This window comes from Cyrtonyx montezumae, unplaced genomic scaffold (genome assembly GCF_038088225.1).
Source record: "Cyrtonyx montezumae isolate F1298 unplaced genomic scaffold, pur_monq_1.0 scaffold_17, whole genome shotgun sequence".
NCBI lineage: Eukaryota > Metazoa > Chordata > Aves > Galliformes > Odontophoridae > Cyrtonyx > Cyrtonyx montezumae.
The window spans coordinates 22,537,135-22,556,390 of NW_027071903.1; the positions used below are offsets into that span (position 1 = coordinate 22,537,135).

Genomic DNA, 19,256 nt, shown 5'->3' on the forward strand with positions numbered 1-19,256 from the left:
ACGCTCAGAGTGTTGCGTGTATGTCAAGTTCCTTTCTTCTGTAACTAGAAAATGTTTCCACGTGTAGTTAGCATGCTAGCATGTTTCTTCCAGGTCGTTTCAATGAGCAGCTGTGGTTCACAATTGATGTTACCTGTCCTTACTGCAATACTTGAGTCAGTGCAGATTCATGTAGTTTAGAATCTAAATCTTAGTTGATCAAATAATATTTTTCTCTAATGTGCCTCAGTCCTGCTTTTCATTGTTGTGGGTATATGGAAGAGTTGCAGTTCTGCATCTTTATCTCAAATTATGATCATTCTTTTTATGGTCTGCTTTTAATTAAAGTCATGTAAGGCATTACGAAGTTGCCCTCAAAGGCAATTTCAGAGCTGCAAAACTTTGGCACTTCTTACCATGCATTTAGGCAGAAGAAAGGGCTCTGTTTTCCAGCAAGCACAGGGCTGAAGAGGCTGTCTGCAGATGAAATGACTTCTATCATGGCGTCAAAGATTTAGCTTTGATGAATCCCTTTTCAAATTACCCTTAATGAGACATAGCCAGTGCAGAGCCAGCTCAGCCCACCTCCATCTTGCTTCCTGCACAGCGGCATTGACTCACCCTGCCATGTGCCAGGAAAGATGACTCAGGAGATCTAAAACACACCACAGTCAGTTTTTTTTCCCCTCCCCTGCACAGCTCAGCTCGCTCTTAGTATTTGTGTTGGATCGATAAGTGCAGCTAAGCCATGATTTACAGTCCTATCTTGATGGTGAGTTCAGTATAATTATTATTATTTTTGAAAAATAACATTTTTATTTCTCCCTTGTTCAGTTTGGTGCAGCTGCATTTCTTACCCATTTTATCGGCTACTGCTCCAACACAAACTTCTGTCTTTATTAAAAAAAAAGTCATATTAAAGAGACTGTGAACCTTATGAATTTAGTGTATTTAATGAAAGAAGAAAGTTTCGTGTTGCAGAGCAAATGCTACAGAATGACTTTAAGGGCAGAATTTGAGAGGAAGCTCTATTTGTGTCAAAGGGAAAACATCGCAGTGACGTGATCATAAAATCTACACTGAAGTTTAAATGTACAGAAGCAATGAATGTTTGAATCATAGAAACAGAATAATAGAATGGTTGGAGTTGGAAGGGACCATAAGGGACCACATTTAGCCCAACTTCCCTGCAGTGAAAAGAAACACCTACAGCTCCATCAGGTGCTCAGAGCCTGCTACAGCCTGGCCTTGAGTATCTCCAAGGAGGGGGCATCCCTGCACCTCCCTGGGCAACCTGTGCCAGTGCCTCATGACTCACATCATAAAAACTTCCTCACATCCAATCTATATCTCTCCTCTTTTAATTTGAAGCCATTTCTCCTTGTCCTGTCACAACAGATCGTGCTTAAGAGTCTGCTCCCTTCTTTTCTATAGCTCCCTTTTAGATACTTAACAAATTTGAACTCTTCAGTTAATTTTTTTTTTCTGCACTATTAAAAATAAATTCTTGACCTAAAGAGAAGTGTTCAGTATTTTGATACTTTTTGTAAAAGTCTGTTTCAAGGAGAAAAGCTATTGTTTCATTGAAAAGTAAACTTCAATGAAAATCTGTCCTCAGGACAGCTGTTCTTCTTAGTGAAGAATTTATGATTTAGTGAAGCATTTATGAGGGGAGGGAGATAACAAGATTCATTTGTCAGAAATCCTGCATAAGGTTAAAGAAGAAATAAAGTCCTCTTCAAGAAAAACTGTCTGATACTTCATCTCTGTGAGGATACCTGGATAGTATCACACATCCAAAGTACATTCTCATACACAGTATTTCAGGACAGTGGCCACAGTCAGTGGGCCCTCTTTCTTTGAGTTCTGTCTGATGACAGCCAGGCTATCTGAGGCCCCTGTTGCAGCAGTTAGAAGGACAGCTTGGGCAGGTGCAGGAGCAGCACCAGTGCAGTGCTGCACTGCTCTGGTCTCCTGGGGCTGAGCCCTGTGGGGAGCTACAACGTTCTGGCCTATGCTGCTAATGAGCTGTGGCATACAGGAAGGAAGGCTGTTGGAGGACAGCCACTGTGTGCCTAGCAGTTGCAAGAGGACTTTCAAGTCCTGGAGGAGCTGCAGTTGTGTCTCCATTGCACCCAGAGATGTGATAGAGTCACCATGCCTGGAGGTATTCGAGAGTCACGGAGATGCAGCACTGAGGGATGTGGTTAGTGGGCAATATTGGTGGTAGGTGGATGGTTGGACTAAATGATCTTAGAGGACTTTTCCACCCTTATTGATTCTATGCAGCTGGAAAGTACTAGAAATGTGTTCTTTGAAGAGCTGTATTAGAACTTGACAGACTCAAGCTAGAAAAGGTAGAAATAGGATTGAAGAGGTGTCTAGAGGATCTTCAATGGCAATGATTTTACAGATTTATGTCATTCCACTAGGTAGTGTCAGGATTTCTTTGTCTGACATCAGCCAGACAAGTTGCCAGGAACAGAGCCATGCTGAGCTCTCCCAGGGTGCTTCAGTGGTGCTGCTGCCAGGTAGGCCTGGGGCTGTGCATGCACAACAAGCCGGGGCCAGGTGGCCTTTGGCAGTGAGAGGAATCTGGAAGACCTGCTAGCGTTGATCACCATCTTTCTAGGTGCTAGGTTTGGTTTTCTCTTATGAATTTGCTTTTTCTATTTGACTGCTGAGAGACGGAAGTGAGCCTACACACAACATTGTATTTGTGCAAGGTTTGAGGGAGTCTGAATACTGGAATAAAAAATCCTGCAACTGAAAGCACCAGTAGTGTGTATATAATGCCAGTGCTGCATTTTCTGCGGAAAACAGTGGTTTCCTGATCTCTCCCAGTACCTAACTACTAATGGGCTCCACAGAGAGATTCAGGATCTGCTGGAGTCCCAGAGGCTGCCTGGCACTCAGCTGGCTTTGCTGTGGGATGGAGCTCTGCATGGCACAGGGCTCCTGTGGTGGCAGACCTCTGTGTACTCTAAAACCCTTTCTTTTCTTTTAGAGTAACTTCTAGTAAACCGACATCTAGCTATAAATGTTTCTAAGCTACGCCTGTGAGAAATATACTCTCTAAAGAAAATTGAATATAGCACTTCCACAGGTGGTCTAGCAAACACTGCAATTTCAGCATTTTGCTTTAGAAAAAAGACATTTGTGATTTACTTGTTTTGCATATCCAGATAGCTTCTTATGATAGGCCTAATGCTGGATGTCATGTTGCTAAGAAACTTCTCCAGTCTGCTGGTAGTAGGTGACACTGAGCTCTGTTTGACATTATGTAAGTGTATGGGAACTGCTGAATCACGGCCTGAACCACTGACTGGTCACTTGAGGTGAGCACCAAGTCAGCCACAGGGGCACAGGTGGAGGTGATATACCTGTGTGATTGGAAGGGGTGGAGCCTGGCTCCACCTCTCCCAGACCTCATTTAAGGGCTGACCTCCTCCAGGAAAGATGTCTTCTTGGAGATCCCTCATATGTGGAGTCTACTGCGAGCCTTTGTCATCTTTAAGGTGAGCCATCTTCTTTTTTGTATTATTTGTGTACCATCTATATATAGACCTTTTCAAATATACCATCATCTATACTATTTTTTGAGTATCATCTTTGAGATTACTCATGTTACAGTAAGTAATTACAATATTGAAGAAAAGCCTAGCTGCTCATTTAAAAATCTCTGAGAGTTTTGAGTAGCATTAAGCACTTCTGGCATGGGAGCTTCCAGAAGTCAGAGAGCAGTGACTTCAGAGTTCTGTTACGGGAAGCACAATTGAAGGGGATGGTGCAGATACTGCCTGCAGCCCCTCAGCCAGCTGTAGGCAGTCTTGCTTTTTTTCAGCTTTGAAATACTTGGGCTCACTTCCTCAGCCTTTGTGCAGACAAGGGTATGCAGATTTGTGGGGAAACCACTTATTCAGTACTGAAGTTGCATTAAAAAGATGTTTTGTTGCGCATCTTCCATTCAACTGATTGGCAGAAATCATCTGCCGGAGACCTAGACAACTTCAGGATGACATTTCCTGGGAGTGTTTGTAAGTCTGCTGAATGAATGGCAGATTTCTGTCAAGTAGAACTTCTGTTGTTGGATTTCCAGATGTTCACATAATCACAGATTGTTTCTAAGTTTTTTCTTATTACTCTTTAACTATTTGTATGAATCTACCAAGGGTGCACAACTAATACTGCAGAAAATTTTAAGGCTAGATATACATAAATGTAGTCTAGTGGTTGTTGTATAAAGTAGTGGATCAGTGATTATTCTAGGCCAACCTGAATATATTATCCTGGTTTTCAGTGGTTTGTGTGTTTTTCTTCTGCTTATATGAATATAAATATATTATTTTATAGACATTTTTTGCCTGTATATTATTAGTGCAAGCATGTTTTCATTTCATGGTTGGTTGTCATAGTGTCTGAATATAAAATCATTTTAGAAACATGGAAAAGTTTAATATACATGGGATATTGTCATTATTGTAGGCCAATAAGAAGTGGAACTTGTTAGTAATTAGAGAATTCATCCTTAAGGTAGTAAGGTAGGTACTGATTTACGTTTATGTTACAGTGACTTCTTGGCTAGGGGAGTGCTGTCAGTCAGAAACAGAGGTAATGTAGTTGCAGTTTGTGAATCTTTGACCTTCCCTGATATATTACTGCCAGTTCATTGTGACTGTGGTTATACTGTGCTGGACCAGTGTTTTTGTTGCAATATTTTTAGAATGTAATTTTTTTCACCCATAACACAAGGACTCTTACTGTTTTATTTATAATTTGTCTGGTAAATTACTTCTGGTTAGTGGACATACAGATGCTTGTGCATATACAGAATTTCTCAATAAATAATTCAGCTGTTCTGCAATTCCTCCAGCTCTAGGGTATTATATTCAATGAGGCAGCTGCTTGAAGTCTTCATTTCTCATGGCAGTACACCACAGATCTGTTTTTTGCCTCTACCTGTTAGAAATGTTCTTGATTGCTTTTATTACATTTTGTGGTTAGTTGTCGTTGAAGCTTGTGTGTTAATTGCATTCGCTATTTTTTAAAATTAACAGCATTTTTTTAAATTAACTGTGTCTTATATGAACTGCTGTAGCCAGGCACATTTGTCAGAGGCAACAAACGATTTTGGGAGGTTTGAAATGTAGTGAATAGGAGATGTTAGTATTTATTGATTACGTACAACTCAAATAGTACACACTGCTCTAATGAAGATCAGGTATGTAGGTAATAACAGAACTGACATTCTTATATTTCTTTTTAAATTGTTAAATAACTAGACTGATATATTTGCCTACTATGTGTTGTTCACGTGTGTTGCACACGTACACTCCAATATCATGACCTAGCATAATTTGAGAAGTAGGAAGAACTTGTGAAAACTTGTGTACTTTTTGAGAACTCATGTCTTCAGGTCTTCACCTACTATGTAAGTTGATGTATGAAACATGCTGCAATTTGCCTTGCTTGGCCTTTTCTGTGATCTCTGAATACTGAACTATTCTTAATCTGTGGCTGATCAAGAACAGTTACTTACCAAAGGAGTAACGTTAACATGAGCCATAAACCTGTAGCAGATAAGTACAAGAGCAGACGCCCTGAAGCATATATCTGAAATTACTGACAGGAGCTTAAATACCATTTCTGTTGTGTTTTGATAGAATATGAACTCTTGTTTCCTACAGACTCATTGAAATCCTGTCCAAGAGACTAAAGATTTTCACATCTTACTACAAATTCTATTCTGCTTTTAACTGAAATCTCTTAGAAATGTTGCAGACTAGAATTTATTCAAATACAATAGAACACGATTATTCTAAAGTATCTGAGGCATTTCTTTGATTTCATCGATAAATCTGCTTCCTGAACATCTGTTGTGTTCAGTTTGACCTGGAAATTGTAAATATCCTGTGTATTACTGAAATATGTAAGTACTTCTGTAGAAAGCTTTCATGAAAGAAATGCTTAGATGCTTACATATATGGAAACTTAATTCTTCGGCATGGCAACTCACTTTATATTTATACTTCCTGTTTAGTTCTACTGATAAACAGATTTTGATTTGCATTTGTAGGAAGCTTAGCATTATTAGAGCCTGCTTTTATGTGGGATTATGTGATCTGCTGCAATTCAAATAATAATGTACGCACATTATTGACTATACTTCTTTGAGTAGAGATCTAAGATATGAACTCTGCCATTTTTCTCTGATTGCTCACATGCACTGCACATTTTATGATGTTTCCAATTAACTATGTGTACCTCAATTTCCCTGCTTTTTCTACTTGCTATTTGGAGAAAACAATGAGGAATGAGAGCAAATAGGTACTGGAGTTTATAGATGTATACCTGCATAAGCCTCCAGAATTTGAAAGAGTTGGTAGTGCAGTGCAGTATCAGTGGGAAATTGAGTGTAATCATACAGTGGTAAACTCAGTACAACCCAAAGTGTACTTGAACATAAACCATGTAAATAATGGATTTCTAAGATGCTGGGAAGTGGAGAGTTTGGAGACCAATTGACAAGACATATCAATCATGATTTTACAGGGTTAGATATCTCTGACCCCGCTTTACTGTAGATGAGATATTGCCTTCTGAATCCCAGTGACCAATATTTACTTCTCTCTATTCCTAGCCACTAGAGAAATGCTATTGGTATTTTTTTGTTTACTTCTTTTGAAATTTAATAAAATTAACACTACTTGAACTGAATGCCAGATACAAGACCAACATTTTCAAACATTTAATCTCTGACTTTGATGTTCTGTCTGACATGGTTTCTTTAAAAATTTGTAAGAAATTTATTTAGTCTACGGCCATACCACTCTGGCAACGCCCGATCTCGTCTGATCTCGGAAGCTAATCAGAGTTGGGCCTGGTTAGTACTTGGATGGGAGACCTCCTGGGAATACTGGGTGTTGTAGGCTTTATTAACTCCCAATACTCCACATGATGTTATGATGTGGAATATCAACAATACAACAAAAATCACAAAACCATAACAGTTCCTCAAGATGAGGGAGAGAACAGAAGGGCAAATGTGATATCTTGACTCTCATCAAAAACAAGCTTCATCACACTATTTAGTGCTGTTTGCATTGGCGTGATTACTGTACATATATAAAAATGTGCATAAAATACATTTGTAGAAGTCCTTTGGTATGCTTTAGTCTTTTTTGAGGATGATATTGTCATATTTAAAGAAAATTGAATATTTAAAAAGCAATTGCCTTGAAATTGACATGAAAAATGAGTCTTGATCTTAATTCTCCTATATCTGTTGCTTTCGTGTTGGATTCTTTCTGTAGTAGATGAAGACAAGTAGACTTAAATGGTCTGAACAGATGTATATTCCAGCTTCATCAGGAAAATATTTTATCAAGTTTTATGATTGTAGTCTTTGGAGTCCTTGTCATGTGCATCTGCATAACTGTTTCTTGTCGTATACTGCGCTAGAATGGAGAAAAACTTAGGACTCAGAATATTTTGCAGGTGTGCAGTTCTTGCACAAACCACAGTGATCCTGTCATATCTTCCAGATCCAAGAAATAGTCTGGAGAATAGAATAGAGCTGCAAGGTCGAAACAGCATAATCATTTTAACATATGTTATACATTAACTTTGGGAAGTGCTGAATAAACAGGGCAACAATTAAGAGAAAAATTATCAACATGTGTTCCATCTTTGTTGGTAAGTGTATGAACGTATTCATTGTAACATTTTCAATTTTTGGCAGTATGTATTCTTGATTTTAAACTCTTTCTTCTGTGCAGCGTGGGTTGTTTAACTTAGAAGGCAAAATTGAAAAAATGCCTGGTGAATATTCTTTTCATCTTTAAAAAGAAATGAACAACGGAGAGACAGAGAGAAAACAAAATGAACTTGGGAAATTAAGCAGGGAAGAGAATCCCTACTTACAACTATTTATCAAGCTATGCTGGATTTTTAAAATTACTACCTGCACCTCAGTTTATGCAAGGAAATAGTTTTTGTTGATTAAGTTATGTATTTCAAAGGTTTTAAATAGTTTCATAATATTTTCCATACGTTTGATTTCATGTAAGTTCTCACATTTGTCTCCTGCAGTCAGCAGTGATTGTCCCAGCCCACTGCTGTGTGCATAGCAGGCCGTGCAGCTCCCAGCCAGGTTCCTGCAGGACCTAAAGGAATGCAATCCCAGTATGACTTTTTATAGGCCCTAACAGTCCGGAAGTTGTTAGGATAGTGGGAGTTTTTTTCCTTTCACTTCAGTGGCTTTTGGATGAGTCTGCAGAGTCATTTAGAAGAAAATTTGCTATGTAACTAAACAGTAAATAGAACTGATGTCTGATCCTGCAGAAATCTGTTACAGGTTTGGTAACACCATTTTTCTGCGTACTGAGAGACTTGGGTATGTACTTAACTCCTTGGAAGATCAGTGACCTCACTGGATATTTTCAGAGTTGCTCTGATAAAAGATGGCCCAGGACAAAGTGTTCACCCGAGATCTGTTCTCGGTACAAAAGAGGCTTCTGGCAGCTTTTGCTGCTGCTTGGGCAGGTGCACAGACAGGGCCGTGCAACGCAGCAGTACGTGAACGTGGGGTTCGGGAATTTCTTTCATTCTGTAAAGATTTGACAGTAAACAACAAAGGTTTTTTGAACCGTCTTAGAGAACAAATTATTTCCATATTCGGCAATCCCCAAAATCTGCCTTTTGTTTCTCTTTTCGTTTATGGATTGTTAATTTTGATCCTGCTCCAGTATCAACTGATGCAAAAAGAAGGATGCCATTAACTTCAGAAGGGTCAGTTGAGAATCTAAACATTTATGTTCTGGGTTTCTGTTTGTGTACTCAGCATTCTGCTCATGCATTCTCCCAGCAATAGGACCTGCACCTCCTCTGTCTGGAACATTCAGGTGTACACTTTATTTTCCTAATGTACTTACTATGACATGGACATTGTAGAAATTAATACCTAAATATACTGAAAATGTTGATACGCAGGTTCTGATTCCAATAAAATCTGTGATCAGCTTTATAAATGTTTCACCTTTAAGCCATTAATTCCCAACCCAGGGGTCAGTCTACCTGGGGGAACCACAGTTAGCAGGAGGAGTTGGATACTGCCAGACAAGCTCACGACAGCTAGCTGAGAAGCTTAGAAAAGGCTGCTTAGGTATGGAAGGGGTTAGGTTTCAGATCTGGCGATTCTTCTTTTGCTGGGTTGTAATGGTAGGACCTTCTTGGCAGTAGATTTTTAACCACAGATGGTGAGCACTTCAAACATGAGCAGTTTTTGCCTAACCTAGAAAGTGAGGCTCCCCCGGGTAAGGCCACAGCTGTGGGATTTCCAATTTGTGGGGTGCCTGGGTGACTGCAGGAGGGGATGTCCCAGCACATCCCTGTGAGCTGATGTAGTGGTAGCAGAAATATGGATCTGGAAATGTGCTGGCTGGTGATGCAATATGCTCAACCTGTGGCAAACTCAAATATCGTAGGATATCTTGAGTTGGAAGGGACACATAAGAATAATTGAGTCTTTGAGCCTCTTTTATTCTAGTGAAACCTATTTCTATGGGATTTGAGTGCAAAGACATTATGCTTTGCATTATAAGATGAAAACTTGTAAGGTTGGTCCCGAATGGCTCAAGCTGAGTGCAGAGACTGACAGAGCTGAGCATCAGACTGCAGTCTCTGTGCAGGTTTAAAAGAGTGGGAGAGGATGGGAGGTTGTGAAGATAAACCCCTACTGAGGGTTCATAAGGATCAAGTCTTCTAGCCTGTTTTTAGAGATGCCATTCCTTCAAAAGCCCTCAGATGGTCAGTTTCCAAGTTTGTCCTCCAGCATTTCAAAGGAATGCAGAGCTTACAACTCATTGCAACTATTAGCTAGAAAAATGAGGTTACTTACGAATGCGAATTTGGATGCCTGTGCTGCATATTGTTATTCAAATACAGGCATTCCTGTGTTCTGGAGTACTATACTAACATTCTGAATGGAAATTTTTGGTAGTGCTGAGTGATACAAAGGGAATTAAAAGATTGTGCCTATTTAGCCAGCATAAGTAGTTGGACTGGCATTTATATATGCTTGATATTCCCATTTGTTAGGATGAATTATTATTTTCAAAGCAAGGAAAATCTTACCCACTGTTAAAGAAAAGCTTATAATATGGATGAACATCAGAAGAGAGAGATTCCCAGTGGAAGTGTATAAAATGAAAAGCAGAACTGGCTTCTATTGTATTCTGTTTCCATTAGACATCTTGGAAGTTTTATAAGCACGGCGCATAATAAATATCAAAGGCACAGTTTGAGGTCAGTTAAGAAGGAGAGACAGTTCTTGCTAATATTTTACTGGATCAGTCCTCCCTATTACACCCGTACAGATACAAATCCTTAGCATTTCTCCACAGTCTACTTGTAAATTTGTTAATTTGCTTTCCATATTGCACTTTATAACTGTGAATTTAAATCTAAATACCACAAGTTTAAAGTGAATTTTGAAAAGACCAGAGAAGCCATGCATTAAATTCACTTACATGTATACAAAGAGAGAAGATCTGCTTCTGAATAATTCCAGTCTGTGTCATAAAAAAAAAAAAAAACCTCCACTAACGGGCAAGTCACTGTGGTCAGTTCTGCTGGAATAGTACAGTGATCTCTCCAGAGAGTCATCACAGAGACCTAACTGCTTGGATCCATTACACCATGGAGGTGGATGTCAAGTGTAAAAACAGTCCTCAAAAAGTCAGGTCTGATCTTTTTTTCAAATAATGTAAGACTGGTGACATCATCAGATCTGAAAAGCAATATAAACTTTTACTGTATTTTCCTTTTTCATTGCTCCTTTAAAACTGTTACCCAGTGAATGCAAAATGCATTGCAGCAAATCCGCAAGCAATTTCCTTCATTGTGACAAATGCTGTATCTCATTAGAGCAAAACGAGTCCCAAGTTAAGTTGCAGAACGTCTGCTTAATAATTTCAAGTTCCTCCAGCAATGATGCCAGAATGGCTAAGAAGTCAGCATCCAGTCCATTACTTTGATCAGGAGAAGTAATAAAAATATAACTGATGTACCAAAGGCAGACCTGGTGAAAGGCAGAGCAGTGTGACCGGAGCTAAGCTCAGAGAGCTGTTGCTGATGGTGGTGTGGCTATGGTGGCATTTTCTGAGGGAGAGATGGGGTAGGATTGGGAACCGTATTTCTGGCTTGCATAGGTTTTTGTTATCTCACAGTGAGGAGGAATTTATTTAATCTTGTTGTCCAGATCTTGACTCTGAAATTCAGTTATCCTTTTATCTCCCATGGGCTTTTGGCAGTGCTTCAGCATTGCAGACAGGAGGTAAAGCACCTACGAGGACACAGGCCAATGCTTAAGTAAAATTTGGTGTGAATTGTCATTATGTTTGTTCTTCATCTGCTTTGTGCACAGTGTTTCCACTGTGTATGTCTTATGGAATTGTTTGGCTACTTGTATTCATTCCAAATGCAAACAAACTGAAAATGAGAAAGTTTTCCAGACTTCTATATACCAGAAATTTTTTTTTACTGTCAAATCCTGTGGGATCAGTATTGTTGAAATATATATATATATATATATATATATATATATATATATATATCAACACACATATGATTGCAGTATTAATAATATTTTTATTATTTAAATTTCAATTGTATAAAACACTTCAGCTTTGAAATGAAACTGTATCAGTGTTGTGTAAGAGTAACAAAAATGGTCTTTACTTACATGATGTGGGAAGTATATTTACCAAGCATGGTCTGGGCCATCCTGCTTAGTTTGCAGGGCTTAAGGTTCCCTGGAAGATACCTTTATTCTTAGTTTTGTCAGATCAGACAATATTGAAATGCCTCATTTGGAAATGCTGATTTTCTTTTTGTGTGTGTGTCAACTGTGACAGTAAGTCTGAGAAATTTGAGTCTTCATTATGGGAAGTTGTCATGGGAACACTAAACTACTTCTGGGCACAGTACATTGTGTTAAAATACAAAGGTTAACTTTAGATAAATATCTGTGTGGAGACAAAAGAATGCAGGACTTTCCAAAGAAATCTAGAGGCATCTAAGCATGTTAATTGCAAGAAAGCATTTTATTACAACTATGTGACATCCAGAGAAACAGAACAGAAACAAAACCCACTGCTTTCATATCATGGCAGCCCTTATGCGTCTGACTCACTAAGGAGATCTCAGGAATATTCCTGTTCTGAAGTCCAGAGCTCACTGGCCATAGCACTTGGTAAAGCCCAGTGCCAGTGCACTGTGTTGGTGTGACTGACCGGCCTGGAGGGACGTGGGGCTGCCTGTGCACAGCCATGGGAGCTGCTCTGCTGTGCTGGGCTGCCTGCAGGCAGCTCGTGGCTTTGTGGCAGTTCCCGGCTGCGTATGTAAGGGCACAAAAAGAAAACGCTTCTTGTTTCTTATTGTTCTGTCTTTTCTTTTTCTGTGGCAGAGCTGAGTCACAATGAGTTCAAAGGTAATTTTCAAAATACTTATTTTTAATCCAACTTTTTTTTCCTTATTTCCAGATTCAAAGATTTATGGCTATCATATCCCTCAAATATCCTGATCCTGCTGTCTGTGTACTCTAACTTACACAGTTGAATCCCTTAGGGAGTGCATTTTTCTGTGTGAAATGATGTATCTTTCAGAATGAAAATAATTTGACTATAGATAACTCAGTCATGCTGCTCTTTAAATCCTTCCAGTGGTAAATTACATATTCCTTCAAAAACTAATTCCAGTAAATGAGCTTTGGATCTTCCTAAAATCCACTACTCAGCTGTTTTCTATGAAATCTTTTCTTGTATGTTGCTTTTCAAGCATTTAGTGTTGTGGTCTCTTCTGCGTCTTTTCCAGTGGTAAAATGTTAGGTGCAGCACAAGGCATTTCCTGATGCCCTTATCTCTAGGGCTGAAATAAAGGCTTATAAGTATAGAGGCACCCACAAACAACAGTAGCAAGGCAAAGTGTGTAGTTAGTGCATAGATAGCCGAAGAAGATAATAAGCTAAGCAGGAGGACTGTGCACAGTGAGTCCAAGTGGCATGAGCTGATGGCAGGAGTAGAGGGACTTCTGTTGTTTTTTTTTCATGGGCTTCTGTGAGTGAGTTGTCCTTTGGCAGGAGTAGCTCAGACCAAGATTGAAAGGTCTTTTAATGACAGTGACAGACAGTATATTACAGCACTTACTGGTTCCTGAACTCCAGTCATCTTCAAGAGGTTCTTGCCCGTTGCCAAGTCATTTGAAAGAAGTCCGGTTCTGAACCAATTAAATTGGCACCACAAGAAGAGAAAACAAGCCACTAGCTTGTTTTCAGCTATTGGATACAGTTCAGCTGAGGTTACTCTTTAACTACCACCATCTTCCAAGGCACTTGTTAAATAATGTGGATAGGAATTTATTGTGTTGTTTGGCACGGTTTCTCATTTTTCCTCAAAAGCAACTTATGCTGGCATTGTAGGATCAGCTCCACTAATCCCCTTGCAGTATTTCCTGGTTTGCTCCCTCCGTTTTTCTTTCTTTAAATGCTGCATTTATACCTTGTGTAATCTTAGACCTTAGAAAATGTACTTTGCTTAGTTAGGTGCCCAGACGGTCTTCCATCAATGAAATGGCCCACTGTGTAGTTGATGCAGTGCTCCTTTTCAAAACTACTTTTAGCAAGAAAAACCTTTTAACTGAATTGCTTTGTGAGTGGTCAGAAAAATTCTAGTTTAGACTTCTTGCTAATGTAAACATATCACTGCTTATTCTAGTGTATTTCACTCCTTGTTTTGCTTAATAACATCAGTGTTATGGTTAATGGTGTACTGCATTCATTCTGGGAAATCTGCATTGATATTACAAAGGAAAAAAGTCAAACTCCACTCGTGGTGATGGCAGAACTTCAGCTGGTTCTGCGCTGATGTAATGGGATGGTGCTGTAGCAGCTTGTACCAGCTGCAGGTAACAACAGAACAAAACAATAACAAAAAGAAACTGCTGCAGAAAAAGCAGAAACGCCCATCGTTTTCATATCCTGCACTTTTTATAGAGTGGTTCTGCTGTCTGTAAACAGAGTGGCAGATTCAGTTGTGGTGTAAGTGGTAGAATTTGGCTCAGCAAAGTGGCTGGCTGTACTGGCTAGCTAAAGGCAGTATTGGCTGTGACAGGGTAAGAGCAAACCAGAAGAGGAGCATGATTTTTTTTATTTTTTACATCCTTTTCTTCCTTAGGCCAAGCGTAGCACGCTTAAGGATATGATTTGCTGAGTGATCTATTGCGATGAGGCAGTTGTTGCTTGCCTTGCAAGTCATTTTGCCATGAAGTTCAAAGGATCTGCAAGGGAACATGATCACTAGTGGTTTTCTGTTAGCCAACTCAGAGAATCAACGTTAATATTATTGCCATGAGTGTATGGAAAGTTGTTAGGGGACTGTGCTGATTAGTCTAATTTACTCATCCTCTCTTTCATTGTATTTTTGGAACTTTATTTTCCAGGTTTGTATGCTGCTAAGTCTCAGGAGAATTTTCCATTATTTAATAGATGTCACTGTCAGGGGTTCTTTTGATGAGGTAGATTCTGGGCTTGGATTTGGGAGTTTTACTGTGAGCTTACTTCTTCTAAAGCCCATATAAACTTTACTGAAAATTCTTAATCCTTTTTATGTACTTGCAGAATTTTCAGGTGTTTTTGCAGTCCTTGTGTGACTTTTACTTATACTGTGTAAGCTTAGCTTAAAAATAATTGGAGGGAAGGTTTGGTTATTTCTTTCATCATTTACAAAAGGAGGATCTGGATCTAAGATGTTTTAAAATGCAAGGCTCTTCTGTATCAAGAGTTGCTTAAAATACTTGGCCAACATTTACTCAGCTGTTACATGGTGAGAGCCTTTGTTTACTTTCACGTTCACCTTGTTAAAGCTGTGACTGCAGTTGCTGAAAGGATGGAGTAGGAACTGTTTACATCAAGATCCCTCTGCTCCGTGAGCGTGTGGACTGGGACAAACTAAACATGAGGGATTAAAGAACTGCTGAGTCCACAGAATTGGCACATGGCAGGAGGAGGATGCTCTACAAAAGAGCCTTGAGCTGTCTGACCATTTTCGCTTTCTCAGTGTACTTCAACCCACAAACTTTGGTTGACCTGGCAACTGTAAATGGATTAAATTCAGAGGTTCTGGGACACGTCCTGGAAGGTGGTTCATATTACTTTTGATAAAATACTAGTTTTCAGTATCAGTGAGTAACTAACTGAGAAAGAAGAAAACCTACAAACATATAGGATCATCTTCAGAGCTATATTTTCTGCAGGAATTTACTTTCTTGTTAGATTTAGTTCTATTTGGAAATGATAGCGAAGGATTCTGTCAGTGTTATTGCTGTTCAGGATATCTGTAGATAATAAGAGGGAATTTCACTTGCTATTTGTGGTTTAAAAATAGAAGTGTGAAATTCTATGAAGCCTTCATTTTTATGACATAGATTACCCACACAAGGTGACATATGATTATCTATTTTAATAATGAGATGAATTAAAAAAGGAAAGAAAATATACACACACAAAAAAAAAAAAAGAAAAACAAAAGACCCATCCAGAATGGATAGTCATAAATACAGACTTGGCTATTCCAGGTGACCACTTACATTCACACCACAGTCCAGTCTCAAAAGTGGGTTGTCCTGTGACATTAAAAGCACAAAGAGATAATCACTAAGTAACCAAAGAAGAAACTTTCTGGTAAATAAATAAATGTGTTCTAAAGTGCAAGCTGCAGTACTGTGAATTTGCTGAAGTTTGGCTTTCTGTACGGATTTGTTTATAGGCTGTTGTTTGTTTAGCACCATGGTTAGAACAGTTAGTAGATAACGTCTGCTTCACTTTTTCCTTGTTACATTGCTCTCCTTTCTCAGAGACTCCCCTTAGTCTCCTCTATTTCATATACGAAGATGCCTCCTGGAGCTAATACACAATGTGTTGCTCATTCATGGAGGCAAATTTGGCAGGGCCAGCCAGCTTCCCATATGTTTGTACTGCCTTACTCCATTGCCTTTAACTAGAATCTGATTTAAAAACTCTATAGTAGATGATAACATTCTTACTAAATTCTGTAAGGAGAAAACAGCAAACCTCTAACATCTGTAGAAAGTATTAGCATTTTATCTTGAATTCTAAAATATTGTTCATGTGCTACATTCAATAGAGCATGGAGAATTCATCACTGAGTGTGCCTCTAGCATCAGCCCTGCATGGCTGAGACAGAGGAAATGTGATCCTATGTACTGTACGTGAAAGTATGCCTGCTCTTATTGTATAGCTTGGAGGAATATTGAAATTTCGAGTAAACATTTAGCATTATCCTTCAGGAAATTTTGGGGCTCACAATGATCTTTTAATAGAGAATTACTTTGGGCCCTTTTTCTAATACACACCATTCTCTGAGGGCAGCTCTGGCTTATCCAGTAGTGACTGTAATTCAGCATTTGTACCACTTCTGCCTCAGCAACCATAAATTATTGAAGTTCTCAAGGATGACACATTTGAGATTTCTGAATGAAATAATAGGAACAGTGGTTTAGCACTGAAGAACTGCAGAATTCAATTCAGCATAAATTAAGCAGAAAAGTAATTTAACCTTACTGTTTAAATGCCAAGCTAATAATGTAGAAATCAGCTGTAGCAGCTGTTGTTAATAAAATTCATAACAAAAGCTATGGTGGAAGACTTAAAATGTATTTTTAAATTCAGATTCAGGCTTGCTATCTTGACTTATCAAGTCCTATAAAAACTGTCTGATGCAGGCAGGCTGTAGCATACAGAAGTGTTTGCACAAATAAGCTTTTGCATGAAGTGTAGCACTAATCTATCTGTTTATCCAACATTAATTTTAATAGCACGAATGTTTATAAAGACTCATAAATAGTTACCAGTAGTCAACATTAAAATAATGATTTTTAGTTCACTGACCTGTGCACAAAAAGTTATGTTATGAGCTATGTTGCTGAGCATGATGGCAATTATTGTCTTATTTAAACTCTGGTAGATCCACCACCACCATTTCACTGATGTGACTGGCAATAAAGGCAATCCTGGATACATTTATATCTCATATCACGTAGGATAAATTTTAATCATTTTGATGTATGAAATTGTGCTGCAGTATAATCGCAGAACCGTAGTGGTTGGAAGAGACATCTGAGGATCAACATATCCGACCTCCTGCTAAAGCAGACTCTCTACAGTAGGTTGTAATACATATTATTTAAATATTTCAATAAGTTGTTGCACTGTTGCAATAGCTTCAATAAATATTTCAACAAATATGGATTACATAAATGCTCATTGAAATATACAATACATATTGGAATATTTACTGCATTCCCATGTAATGTCGCTTTGTACTGACCAAAGCACCTGTTTGTATTGGATTTTGCTCACAATTACTGCTGAGTATTGAATTTAAAATGCAAAAGCAAAGGTAGCACACATTCTTGTGGTTGTAATGTTTTAGTCTAGTTAGCGTGGACGTGGGGTGCAATGAAATGTGTTGACCTGAGGATTTTCCTGCATTGGCAACTGGCATACACGCCTACCATACAGAGACAGCCCAAAATCTGTCACAGACAAATATGCAATTTCCATACACATAGTATGGAAATTTACTCATTCTTAATTTTTTCAATTACTAATACAAACTGTTATTTTTCTTTTTTCTTGTTTTTTTTTCTATTTTAAAAAGTCAAAAGACAAAGGAAAAGAGACATGACAAAGATTTTATCACTGAGTACTTGAATTTTTGCAAGGGGTAATACTATAATGAGGTTTGCTTTGCCTGTGTGCAACGGGAGTACGGATTTTGCAGAGAGCAGTGGTTATTCTGAGGACCCAGGATTCCTGCTGTGTGCACTTTGGTTTAGCTGTGCTCTGACCCTATGGAGTGAATACAAGTTGCTGAAAGGACAGCTTCTTGTGGATTAACCCAATGGGAATCCAGTTTGCATGCTTAGGGATTGCTTAGCAATGTGAAATGAAAAGGGCTGGCAGGTATTTGGAGAGTCTTTTGCATCAAAGGGAAACTCCTTATCCAAGCTACAGTGATAATGTAGATGGCGTGTTGCAGTGATTAGTGTCTGAAAATGTACGTGGTAGTGTTAAGAAATGCCAGGTCTGTTGGTTTGGCCTGAAGAGCAGCGTGCCGGAGGATCAGGGGCATGGCCAGCGGCCATGAGACACCATGCCAGATCCCAGTGTGGGCTCTGTTGCCATCCCTGGGCCTACAGAGAGTGGACCCAGAGGCAGCAGGTCCCATCTGACAGCTGCAGCCAGGGAATGAGCTCTAGGAAGCTTGTCCCCAGCAACCTCCATGTTTGATTGCTGGCTGGAGGTGGGCTGCTGTTACAGAGCAGGTCCTGCTCTGATAGTCATGGCTGAGTGGGCTGTGGTGCCCTAGCAGGTGAATTCTCTGAGGAAACAAGATGACAACGTACTCCTTTAGGGGATGCTGCTAAAAGCAAACTTGTGTGTGGGTTATTCTCCTGTTGTGCTGTCCCTCAGCAGTCATAAAGAGAATAAAGTGTCGTTAGATAAATCAGTAAAATGCAGCTGGTATCACAAAAGGTCTGTTGCATCTCTTAATCGTGTGTGAGTTCAGGGTGCTGGAGGAGTATAGAGTACACTCTGCCATAATGCCACGATGCCCAAACTCTTTGCTGGGTAGCTTTGTGGTGGAAAAAGACAACAGAATGAAGCTGATTTATTTCAGACACTGAATGAAGTTAGTAGCTTAAAAAAAAAATAAAGAGAGCAAAAAATATTTAATATTAAAAATTCTGTCTCGAAGCATTTGAACTGCAGATTTTCTTCAATTTAATAATAATATATTTTCAAATATATTTAATTGAAATCATGGGAACAATTATGGGTTCTGTGAAAGCCTGACCCCTTGTGCTTGTAGTGCTTGCTTACAGTCTGTGCTGCAGGAAAGCCCTAAAGAAAAAAAGGACACAATTATGGTAGAAGATGAATTCACCAGTAGAGTTGTAGGGTAGAATCTGATTTTAGTTTTGCAGTTATGAGTCATTTGCAACTCCTGAATTGATTTTACCTACTGTAAACAAAGTTATAAGATCCAAATCAGAATGTGTTCCTGAGAAGTTCTCAGAACTAGTCCTGAGAAGGTGCTGTGCTGACAACGGCACCAACTTTATGTCATTATAAATGAATGATGTCACCTTCTGAGTGCGTAAAGAGGAACCTACTCAGAGAACTAGATAATTCTGTC

General features: G+C 39.0%; 1 protein-coding gene and 1 non-coding gene across 2 annotated transcripts in view; both read left to right on the forward strand.

Annotated features, from left to right (window-relative positions):
* The window catches only part of THSD4 (thrombospondin type 1 domain containing 4), a 213,874-nt gene that overhangs the window by 33,064 nt on the left and 161,554 nt on the right, over positions 1 to 19,256 (forward strand). The gene's annotated exons all lie outside the window — the stretch shown is intronic.
* LOC136047306 (5S ribosomal RNA) lies at positions 6,793 to 6,911 on the forward strand. Its single transcript, XR_010622075.1, has one exon. It is a non-coding gene; the product is annotated as a 5S ribosomal RNA (ribosomal RNA).